Source organism: Mya arenaria, chromosome 12, assembly GCF_026914265.1.
Source record: "Mya arenaria isolate MELC-2E11 chromosome 12, ASM2691426v1".
In the NCBI taxonomy this organism is placed as follows: domain Eukaryota; kingdom Metazoa; phylum Mollusca; class Bivalvia; order Myida; family Myidae; genus Mya; species Mya arenaria.
In genome coordinates, this window is record NC_069133.1 from 576,765 (window position 1) to 588,459 (window position 11,695).

An 11,695-nucleotide genomic window follows, 5' to 3' on the forward strand; every position below is an offset into this window, starting at 1 on the left:
TGCGTTCGCGTTTTCCTCATTCTATGATTTTATAATTGATCTGTTCAGAGATTTTGGTAATGGTAAATTTGGCCATTTGTCATCGAATAAATTGATGTTACACACTTTGTCTGTCAAATTAAACTTACAATACACGTTTTTACTTTTAGTTTTTAGTCTTTGGATACGTTTTTGCGATATGTATTCACTTTCACGACATTTCGATAAAGATATTTTTTTATTGAATCTTTAGTATGCATGCTAGTTATCATATCAAGCACGTGCTAATTTTTAGTTTTGATCAAGACACGACAATTAACAAATTTTATATCATTACTGTGCAATTGTTGGGACTATTAACAATATGTTTCGCATTGAAATACAGAAATGTGTTAGGTTTTATCAAATTGTGTGGCACTGTCTTTCCAAATAAGTAACTACAATTGTGTTCAATATCGGTACTGAAGAAAATACGTTAAAATAAACTACATTGATTTTTTTGCGACTTTATTACATTTTTTTTGTGATTTTTCCACGTATTCCGCTTTGCAATTCAGTGGTTCTTTTCATCATTTTGTTTTTGTTGAAACTCAATGTGTAACATGTAACAAATTCACACGAAAAAGCCCTAACAAAGACTCCAAACCCATGTAAATCAAAAGATCTGAAAAAGGATATATGTATATAAACTGACGTTCAAGTCTTTTGAATTTTATTCAAGTGTTATTGTAACATATAGGTATTCGTTTTTAGGATGTCCGAAAGTTCAAACATTACGACATTGATTAAATAGATTCTTAAAACTGATTATATTAATGCATATATAGACAGTCACAAATAAAACATTTTGATATTATCTGTTTGTTGTTTGAAGACATTCTACATCGTCAGTTCAAAGTACAGGAAAACTTTACCAAATGTTATTCACCATATAACCTTATGATATCTCGGTCAGTTTCTTCCCCCACATATGCAGTTCTTGGCACAGCAATCAGCATCCCCGGCGTTTCCGACAGCTCTTATACCACCACAACAGGCTATGGCTACGCCAACAACAAGATTCTGTCTTGCAGTCTATACTTGACAAGCTCCTTGTTATTGAATCAAGACAACAATCAATGGACTCGAAACTTTCGAAACTTGACAAAATTGACTCGAAGGTCACGAAAATTGAAACCCGAGTTATTTCGTTAGAAGCTAAAATCGCGGAAACTGAATTGAATTGAAACTAGTCGTACATTTGATAGCCAAATCTGTGATGAGCTGAAAACAAAGCTTGCTAAAGTTGAAACTCTTCTTACTGAACAAAAGAACAAAAATGATATTTTGTCTGATGGTCTAAATTCAATAATATCTTCTAACTCTGCCTTGAAGGAAGAAATGATCGATATACAGGCAAGATCAATGAGAGACAATTTACTATTTCTCAACATTGACGAAGAAGTGTATTTTGATTCACGAAAGATGGAGAACTGTACAAAGAAAATATTTGACCTTTGTGAAAACAAGCTAAACCTTGACAATTTCAAAACCAAATGTAAACATGACAGGGCTCATCTCAGCGGCAGATTCGAGCAGGGAAAACAAAGACCAATTGTCATTAAATTTAACTTTTTTGACGATAAAATGGCGGTAAAAGAGGCTGTTAGATTTCAATTGCGTCACATATCCTTTTCTGTCAGCGATCAACTCCCAAAGGAAATAAAAAAGCGACGCCGGAAATTGATTCCCTATCTCGTGCAGGCTAGCAATTCCGGTAAAGTGGCTTCCCTTGCCTATGATACTCTATATATTGACAGAGTGCGATATACTTGCGACCACCCACCTCCAGGCCTCGTCCCTGAACTCCCACCCCGGCGCCCGAGACCCCCACTAGGGAGACACCCTGGCCAGATGAGCCAGCAGTCTGACCGACCATAGGAATGCGAGCAGAAGCAGCTGCGAATCGTCTCTTGGAATGTGCATTGTCTCTCGCCAAAGCTAAACGATTCAGATTTTTTGAATTTTGTAAATAATTATGACATTTTGATTTTAACTGAAACATGGCATTCTAAAGCTACAAATAATAATATTGAGATTTTTTTAAATGTTTCTTGTCCTAGACCTAAATATAATTTAAAAAAAGCATAACGCCACAGTGGCGGTGTGATTGTATATTTCAAAGATAAATATGTCGATAAAATAAAACCTGTCTCTATTAATAGCAAAGGATTAATCTGGGTTAAATTAGATAAAAACTATTTCGGAACCGATAATGATATTTATGTTAGTTCATGATATATTGCACCAGAAGGATCGAATGTATATAGATATAAACTGGTAGATATACAAATAGCGTTAGGGAAAATAGAACTTGTAAGTTATGTGTTCAGAACACTGTAGAATCAGAATTCCATTTTATGTCATGCTGTAAGTTTTATAAACATCATAGAAAAAATATTGTATCAAACCAACCTGGCCGACACTGGCAGAATTTAAGTACCTAATGTGTAGTAAAAAATAAGAAAACTGTAAACAACATTGCGAAATTGTTGTATCATGCAATGAAACTTAGAGAAGATAAATTAAAAACTTTAGCTGCTTCTTAGAAATATTCATCTGTATAGTCAACATATTTGGTTTAAATATATACTGTGTTTTCATTGATTCTTTTTATACAGTACATATAGACTAATTTACTAAGCATATTAGCACATAATATATACTTTACACCTGTAATTGCCAAAATTTACAGTGTCATTATCATAATTTAGTATGATATACATTTAACATATTTGAATATATGTATATATGTGTTTGTCACTGTTAACTTTGACAATTGAGCTTTAATTAATATATTAATGTAGATATAATAAATTACGGGGTTAGTAGGTGACCCAATAAGGGATATACTGGGCAAAGGAAACCACATATGGTTTCCTGGGCCCCTTATGTCCCATATCTGGTCACCTACTAACCCCGTAACGCATATATCACGTCGAAAACCTGTTTACATGTTTAAATGTTTCATTTATTCACCGGAATATTTATCGGAATCGGAAAATCGACGCAATTTTGGTACTATACAAATGTGGTGACCCGATGTGGAAAAATATAGAGTCACCGCGCGGTGTGACCATTCCTGGACCAATGGCGTTGCGTCATTTATGTTGGAGGCGTGATTTATTTTATTATTAAACGTATTGAGAATTGATCGTCTCTTTACTCGCGTTTCTCTGGTTTTTTACCTTAATTATCCCCGTAAATATGTAATGCGTGGTTCGGAACGCTGCTAAGAAACATATCGTACAAACATTTTTTTTAAGAATATATGAAGCTAAATTACTAGTAAGAGATGACAAGATAACAGACCAATTATTGAGAAATATTAAAAAACATACATCATATTAATATAAAGAATTTATTTTTATAATTATCCCAAACTAATTGTGAGCTACATTTACAGGGGCTAGACACCAGTTGGCAAAATCGGCAGTAAAGTTTTTCTTCAAAACAAGCCTAGAACTGTAAATGCCAGCTAGTAGGAGACCGATAATACATCAACTTACATAATTGAAATTACAAACGCAACAATTAAGTTGCTGTCTCATCCGTGTTTCGTCGTTTAAAATTAGCGCATAATTGTTTCCCATCTTCACTCATATTTGATTATGAGTACAAATAAAGTTACTGACGGTATTTTCACACTTAATGGGTTTACGTGGTAGAAGACCCCAATGAATTTCTTATTGAAAAAATGATCAAGAACGACAAAAGATACATGAAGAACTTTTATTCATCGAAATATAATAAATAATATATAGTAGAGTAAATAAAATAGCCAAACAATTTTCGATCTTGGGAGCTTTTTTGTTTTTAGACAGGACAAATTCTCTAATAAGAAAGGCATAAATACCAACATTTTTATATATTTTAAATTCAAAAAAAAATAGAACAGCTTAATGATTACTGTAGTGACCGTTACGTATTTAAAAAATACCATCTTCTGATTTAATACGTAAAATAGGAAGTCAACTAGAGAAAAACAAAACAATGATGCATGTGAAATGTGTACACACCCGTATTCAAAGGTGAACATCGCATAAAATAGCAGGGATCCTAAATCATTACTTACTATAAGGTCACTATGGCCTTAACCTACTGATTTCAACATCAAAAGCGGTCATCTACCTATCATGACTAACTTCTATACTAAGTATAAAGTTTCTGGGCCCAAGCGTTCTTATGCTATCGAGTGGAAACAAAGTGTGACGAACACGGCATAAACAACGTCTCCCCATGAATGGGAGAGGCATACTAACATTTCACATACAATAAAAATGATATGCTGTACATGTACATACAAGTCCTACAACATGTTTGTTTTGTTTTGACTCAAATACAGTGTGAATAGATCCCCTTCTAGGATGCAGCAGATACATCACAGAGCTTCGGCCTTTCGGAGAAGATTTGCCTGCCTTTCCTTCATACCTCTTTCTTCACCACTGGTCTTTTATACAAACAGCAATAAGTTTTACATTGGTCAACTGCTAAAGACAGTACATGCATGAACAATTTCACAGGGAAAAAAATGAATCATGTACTAAAAATGGGGTAACTATGAAAATATAAGATTTGCTTTAAAAAACAAATATAACTCAAATAAGGAAAAAGTTTTCTCTTTTAAAAGATAATTCGTATTTAGATTTTTTTAACAAGAGCTTTCACAGTAGATCATATTGACCACGCCACTTTCAAGAAGAGCAATCTTAAACTTTAAGCTTATGCCATTCCCCATTAGTTTTAGGTTTAGTGTGGAGGAGTGATGCAGTAAGAGGTATAGATGTTGGTCTTGCATATTGACAAGTCATCATTATGTACACATATGCCAATTAATTTTAAAATCCCTCAACGATGACAAAATGACAGCCAGTATATGGATATTTTATCTATGCAGCAATCCATAATGATAAACCTGTAAGTGTTTTATGTTCCTAACAGGCGCCCCAAAAAGTAAAAACGATTCCTGCATAAATAATTATGGCAAGGACTGACAGACGCACAGGCAGTCGCACAGGTAAATTTTAAGATGCCCATCTAGGTGCATAATCAATGTTTTTTCAAGTTATGTCAAAACAATGTTTAAGAAGACTTTTGGGATCTATGGATCACAGGAGTTCTCATTCTGAATACATTTACCTGATACAATAAATTATGTTACGACTGCCATTAACCATTTTCGTCAAGTTGATTTACTTCCTAAGGTTTCAACTTGTGCAAAGACTGTTTTGATCAAAGGAGGCCATTGTGAATCTATTGGCTGATTATTCAGAGTTTAGTTAAGTTTTCAACATTGTTCGAGTCATCGCACATATCTTTTATATCCTTATTCTTTACTCAATTCAACAGTTTTTCTAACAGTATAACGACAAATGTTCCAGACATACTTGTTTTATTGAGTTTTAGCAGGCATATATAAATAATAAAGCTTTGAGACAATTTCAAGAGTACCGGTATTATGTTTTCACTCACAAAATGAATGCTGAATTATGAGAGCCATTTAATTCATAACACGCTGAGTTTCACCTCGAAGCTTGGAAATATAAACATCCTTACATGACAATTTTCACATGACAATCCAGTTTTGAAACCCTGATATTTTTAAACTTTGACAGAAAACAGAGCAGCCTGAAATTTAGACGCAGTATGAATACCAGGTTTTTATTTTGTGTGAAACATGTAACAATATGTACCAACAAATATAGTGGATGCAATTATTTGTGAACAAATGATTATCAAGATATATTCAAATTTCTGTGGTACAACATGAATGGCCAGGACTACGTCGGGAGTTTGAGCAATGTTCATGTTTAAACAAGCCTATTGTTCAATATCATTCAAATTGTGTGATTAATTGCCAAACAACCAAACATTTCAAGACCGATAGATAAGCAAGATCAATTTATAGCTGTTGGCGTTTTAACATCTTCGTGTACCTGCAACAACACCAGAGACATAAATAAACTGCTTTCAGTGAATCTTTGAATTGTTATAAGCAACGAGGGGCGGGTGGGAAAATACACCTGTTGAATGCTACCAATATACCTCGAGTGACGAATACGCCCCGCACAAGCCTTATATACTGAACCTAAATCTCGTGCACGGAAAATCGTACACGAGAACAATATTCCCGCTAACAAGAACCGGTTTGTAGAGCAAAGAACTATAATAAGAAACAATTTAGAAGCGCGAATAATTTCATTTACTCACGTTACCGTGAGTAAAACAATTATTCTCTAATCAAAATTGTTCAAGACACCAAAACAAAACAACAAGACAAAACTAGGAATAAGGTTTGTTATTGGGACCAAATTTCGAGTAAACAAAGAAAGGAAATGTAAATTATAGATATGTATTTATATATGTTTATTTAAATAAGTAATTATTCATTTTATACTAGATATATGCAAGCATTATTTCTATCAATATTAACGTTTGCCACGAATCCATTACGTACCCTCGTTACCTTCATTAAGGGGCATTCATGGACTTCCAACAACCAAGAACATACTTTTTCTTCATCTATCGCCGCATGCAGAGTTCCACCACTTCGAGAGCACGATGGTGGCATTCCATCTCTTGGAAAACACAACTGTTTCATTCCACCACTTGCAGAGCATGACTGTGGCATTCCACCACTTGCAGAACCAAATGTGGTATTCCACCACTTGCAGAGCACAAAATATGGCGTTCCACCACCTGCACAGCACAATTGTGGCATTCCACTCCTCGCAGAGCACAAAATGTGGCATTCCAGCACTTGAAGAGCACAAAGAATCAATTTCCGGTTTCATGGCGAAGTAGGGATATATTTTTGTGTGGACAAAAGTTGATTAAACATGTAAATTAAAGTGAGAAAAGTGTTAAATGGTTCAAATTTGTATTTACGAATGGAATTACTATAAAAAAGGTGAATTGTAGAAACAATGTTATACTCTTTATACTAAACTTTATTATTGATTTGTTTCAATAACTCGCATTCACCTGTGCTGTTTACCTGCGTTTACCTGTGGCATGGTTCACTAGTTTCATTATACGGTCATTGTGGACAGTAAGCCACCCACGCTCAAATTTAGAACTAGTTTACTCACAGGAAAAAATAGTACGGCAATAAGTACTGACAGTAAAACAAACCCATTGCAAACTCCTTCGAAACCTAGTACTGGCAAGCGAGACCTTACATCACCTTTTGACCCTAACGATTCAAAGCGGGTCCGTGAGCGCTCCGTCGACCTAGATTTGCCGCGCGAACATACAAATATGTCGGACTCCGGTGCCACCAGTAACTTCAGAAGTGAGGACTTTTCTCAAATTAGTGCTCTTATCCAAAAGTCCTTTCAGGAGCAATTGCCCGATATGGTAAAATCCATTGTAGATGGTGTACTACAAGGCATCAATGCTAAAGTGAGTGCAATAGAAAATGAAAATGCATCGCTTAAATCTAGGGTCTGTAAACTAGAAACCAAGCTTCGAAATGCTGATTCAAGGCAGGACCGCCTAGAGCAATACAGCCGAAGAAACTGTCTGCGATTATCTGGGGTCACTGAGGCGGACGGTGAAAGTACCGACAAACTAGTAATGGAACTCGCTAGTGCTATTGGCTCTGGCCTGTCCTTAGACGAAATTGACCGCTGTCACCGGCTTGGAAAGTCTCCTCCTAAGGAAGTATCATTTAGCGATATTGTCTCTGGCATCACGGTCGCTGGAAATAGTGGGGCTAAATCTGTGCGCACTAAACCGCGCGATATCATCATTAAATTCGTCAGCTACAGGGCCCGCAACAAGATGTACTCATGCAAATCGAAACTCAAAAACACTGGTTATAAGGCTGGCTTTCTGAATGAGGACCTCACCAAATCTAGAAGTCAACTTTACTACCAGTCTAGAGTGCTAGCGCAAAGAAAGCTGATCAACAGCACTTGGGCCTCAGACGGCACCGTAATCATCAAAAGCCACGCCAACCGCTACTATCGAATTGAGTCTGAAAAGAACTTCACATCTCTCAAACAAGAAGAGGGAATCAGTGGCTAACTTTTGTTCGGCATTGTAGTGTGCACTGGTAATCCAGTCATGTTTATACTGGTCTATCGAATCGGTCACCTTTACCTTTTCCTATGACATTGTTACGCCGTATTGATTATTCTAGCTACGTTGTATAAACCCTATTTTCGTTTTAATTTATTCGCAATTTTCACAAATGTATTTCCAAAGTTGTTTAGTATGTATGACGTACAATGTTGTTGAATATTATCATATATTGATAACTACGATACCTCAATTTCCTTTAATTCTAAATTTACATTAGATTAAGGTAAAGCCTGCATTATTATGAAACTATCTAATAATGTCATAAGGTTTCAGATCGGCAATGTGGCCAATTGACATGCCTTTCAATCGCGGTGCACTCTTTCGTATGGGCTCAATAAACACCACTTCTTCTGACAGTTCGGTCGGGGACAACTCTTGTAACCTATCGAAGTTTTTAAGTAGTACTAGCTATTTTTCTGTCTTGCATTACAGTGTTCAAAGTCTAGTACCGAAATTGGACTTACTGTCCAGTGAACTTTGCTCTTTCGATATACTTACATTTTCTGAAACTTGGCTTTCTGACGTCATCTCTGATGATGACATCATCATAAATGGTTTTTCTAGACCAGTTCGTAGAGATCGGCATGGAGGTTCGTACGGTGGTGTTGTCGCTTATATTAAAGATGGTATTAGATTTGTCCGAAGAAATGATCTTGAGTTATTTGATGTTGAATGTCTCTGGTTAGAAGTCAAGATCAGTAGAACAAAAAGTTTACTTGTTGGCGTTTTCTATCGCCCTCCCAATTCTAATAACAACTATTCCAAACTCATTGAGGATTCAATTGGGCTTGCGAGAGAAAGCGGGATCGATGATATTATTATAACTGGCGACTTCAATCTCAACACACTTCATGATGTTTCTGGTCGTACAATACAATCATTGTCTCAACAATTTGGACTTCAGCAAGTCATTTCGGAGCCAACGCATTTTACCGAACATTCATCGTCGATTATCGACCTTTAATTTGTATCCAATCAAAACTCTCTTGTTCATAGTGGTGTCAGTGATCCATTAATCGACCATTACATTCGTTTTTATTGTCCTATATTTGGAATATTCAGATATCATAAACCAGTTAAAAACATAATTCGACGTCTTATATGGAAATACGACAATGGTGATTATGAATCATTACGACAGAAACTATCGGATGTTGATTGGTCAGCTGTGAAGTGTAATAATGTTATGACTTTACTTCAAATCTTACAAAAACCATCACTGATATTGCTAGCTGTTGTATTCCAAGCAAGGTTGTTAATGTTAACGCAAAAGGGCGTTCAGAAAGGCTAGGTCCAGTAATAATCCAGTACACTGGTTAAAGTTCCGTGGTCTTAGAAATGAAGTTGTTGCTCTGATTCGTCGGTTCCAATCCTTGTATTTTGATAATCTTGCTTCCAAACTCAAATCCAGCGAAATTATTTCGAAAGATTGGTGAAAAACTCTTAAATCCTTCATTAGTCCGGATACATCCAAAGCTATTCCTCCACTCCTTAACCCAGCTGATGGAGAACTAAAGACAGACGAACAAGATAAGGCCGATATTCTGAACGATTTTTTTGTTCGTCAAACATACATTGACGACTCCAGTCAAACTTTGCCTCTGCTTGATTCAAATCCTACTCATGATATTCTTAATAACATCCACATTACGCCATCTGAAGTAAAAGATGCGATAAGTTGCCTGGTTGTGGGTAAAGCATCTGGTCCTGACGGAGTAAGCAATCGCATTCTTCTCGAAGCCTCTGCTCAACTCAGTCAGCCTTTGTGTGATCTGTTTAATGATTCATTAAATACTTCTATTATGCCGTCAAATGTTTGTGCAATTTTTAAAAAGGGTGATCCTTCAGACCCATCAAATTATCGTCCAATATTACTCCTAAATACTGTGGAAAAGGTCTTTGAACGGATTATATTTAAACATGTCTTTAACTTTCTCCGTGATACTCACTTCTTTACATGTTTTCAATCTGGTTTCATGCCCGGTGACTCTACCGTTAATCAACTAACATATATCTATAATAAGTTCTGCCATGCCCTTGACGAAGGTCTTGAAATAAGAGTTGTTTTCTTTGATATAAGTAAAGCCTTTGACAAGGTTTGGCACCGTGGCCTTTTGTACAAACTCGAACATGCAGGCATATGTGGTTCACTTCTTTCTTGGTTTTCAAATAACTTGGAATACCGTCGACAACGAGTGGTTATTCCAGGAGCCTCTTCATCATTTTCTGAGATTAAGGCTGGTGTACCCCAAGGCTCTATTTTAGGCCCCCTTTTGTTTCTTATATACATTAATGATATTGTAAATGATGTCAATTCTAACATCAATTTATTTGCTGATGATACTAGTCTATTTGTCATAGTCGAAACACCCCAAGTTGCAGCTGAGCAACTACAGTCCGATATCAACAAGTTGTCTCATTGGGCTGACAAGTGGCTTGTGAAATTTAATCCATCTAAATCCGAATCTATGGTGCTAACCAAAAACAGATTAAAGCCCCTTCATCCTCCTTTGCAAATGTTTGAGACAGTGATACCCTCTGTTGAATCCCATAAGCATCTCGGAATACATATATCTGAAGATTGTAGTTGGCATGTTCATATTGATTATATTAAAGATAAAGCTTGGGCTCGGATCAACGTGATGAAACGGCTAAGATTTCAATTAGACAGGCGATCTTTAGAAGTTATTTATTTATCTTTTGTCAGACCAATCCTTGAATATGCAGACGTTATTTGGAGTAATTGCACCCAACATGAAAAGAATGAATTAGATAAAATCCAGACCGAGTGTGCCAGAATTGTAACTGGTTGTACACTTTTGGTTTCCTTACGTCTTCTCGTTGAAACTGGCTGGGAAAGTTTACAAACTAGGCGCGAAAAGCACAAACTTCTCCTTTTCTTTAAAATGAAAAATGGGTTCACTCCTGATTATCTTTCAAACTTGGTCCCCCCAACAGTAGGGCAAGTATCAACAAGATCTCTCAGAAATTCATCTAAAATCTCCATTCCTAGAACTCGCACATCATTGTATATGAACTCTTTCCTTCCTTCGGCTATCTCTTCCTGAAATAGTCTTCCAGCTGAGGCATCTTCTTTAGATACCGTGTCTGGTTTCAAAGAGTATCTCAAGTCAGTTACTTCTAAATCTAGCAAGTTATTCTATTATGGGAAGCGTAAGCTTCAAGTCCTACATACTCGTTTACGAACGGAATGCAGCTCATTAAACCATCACCTTTATTCGAAAAACATCGTATCTTCTCCACTCTGTATTTGCGGAAGCCAAGAAACAACATATCATTTTCTTCTTGTATGTCCACTCTACTCCGATCATAGACTTTCTCTGATCGACTCAGTGGAAGCACTGACTGAAGTAACTCTTCGTTCACTATTGTATGGTGCTGACACTCTGACTGAAGAACAGAATTTCAAACTGTTTGATGCAGTCCACCAATATATTCACTTAACAAAAAGATTTGATTAATCGACTCCAGTTTAATTCCATCCTATGACTATTACTCTGCCTTCCTTCTTTCCTTCTCCTATCTCAACATAGCTTATCATTATCTTCTTTTGCATTTTTTTTCATTA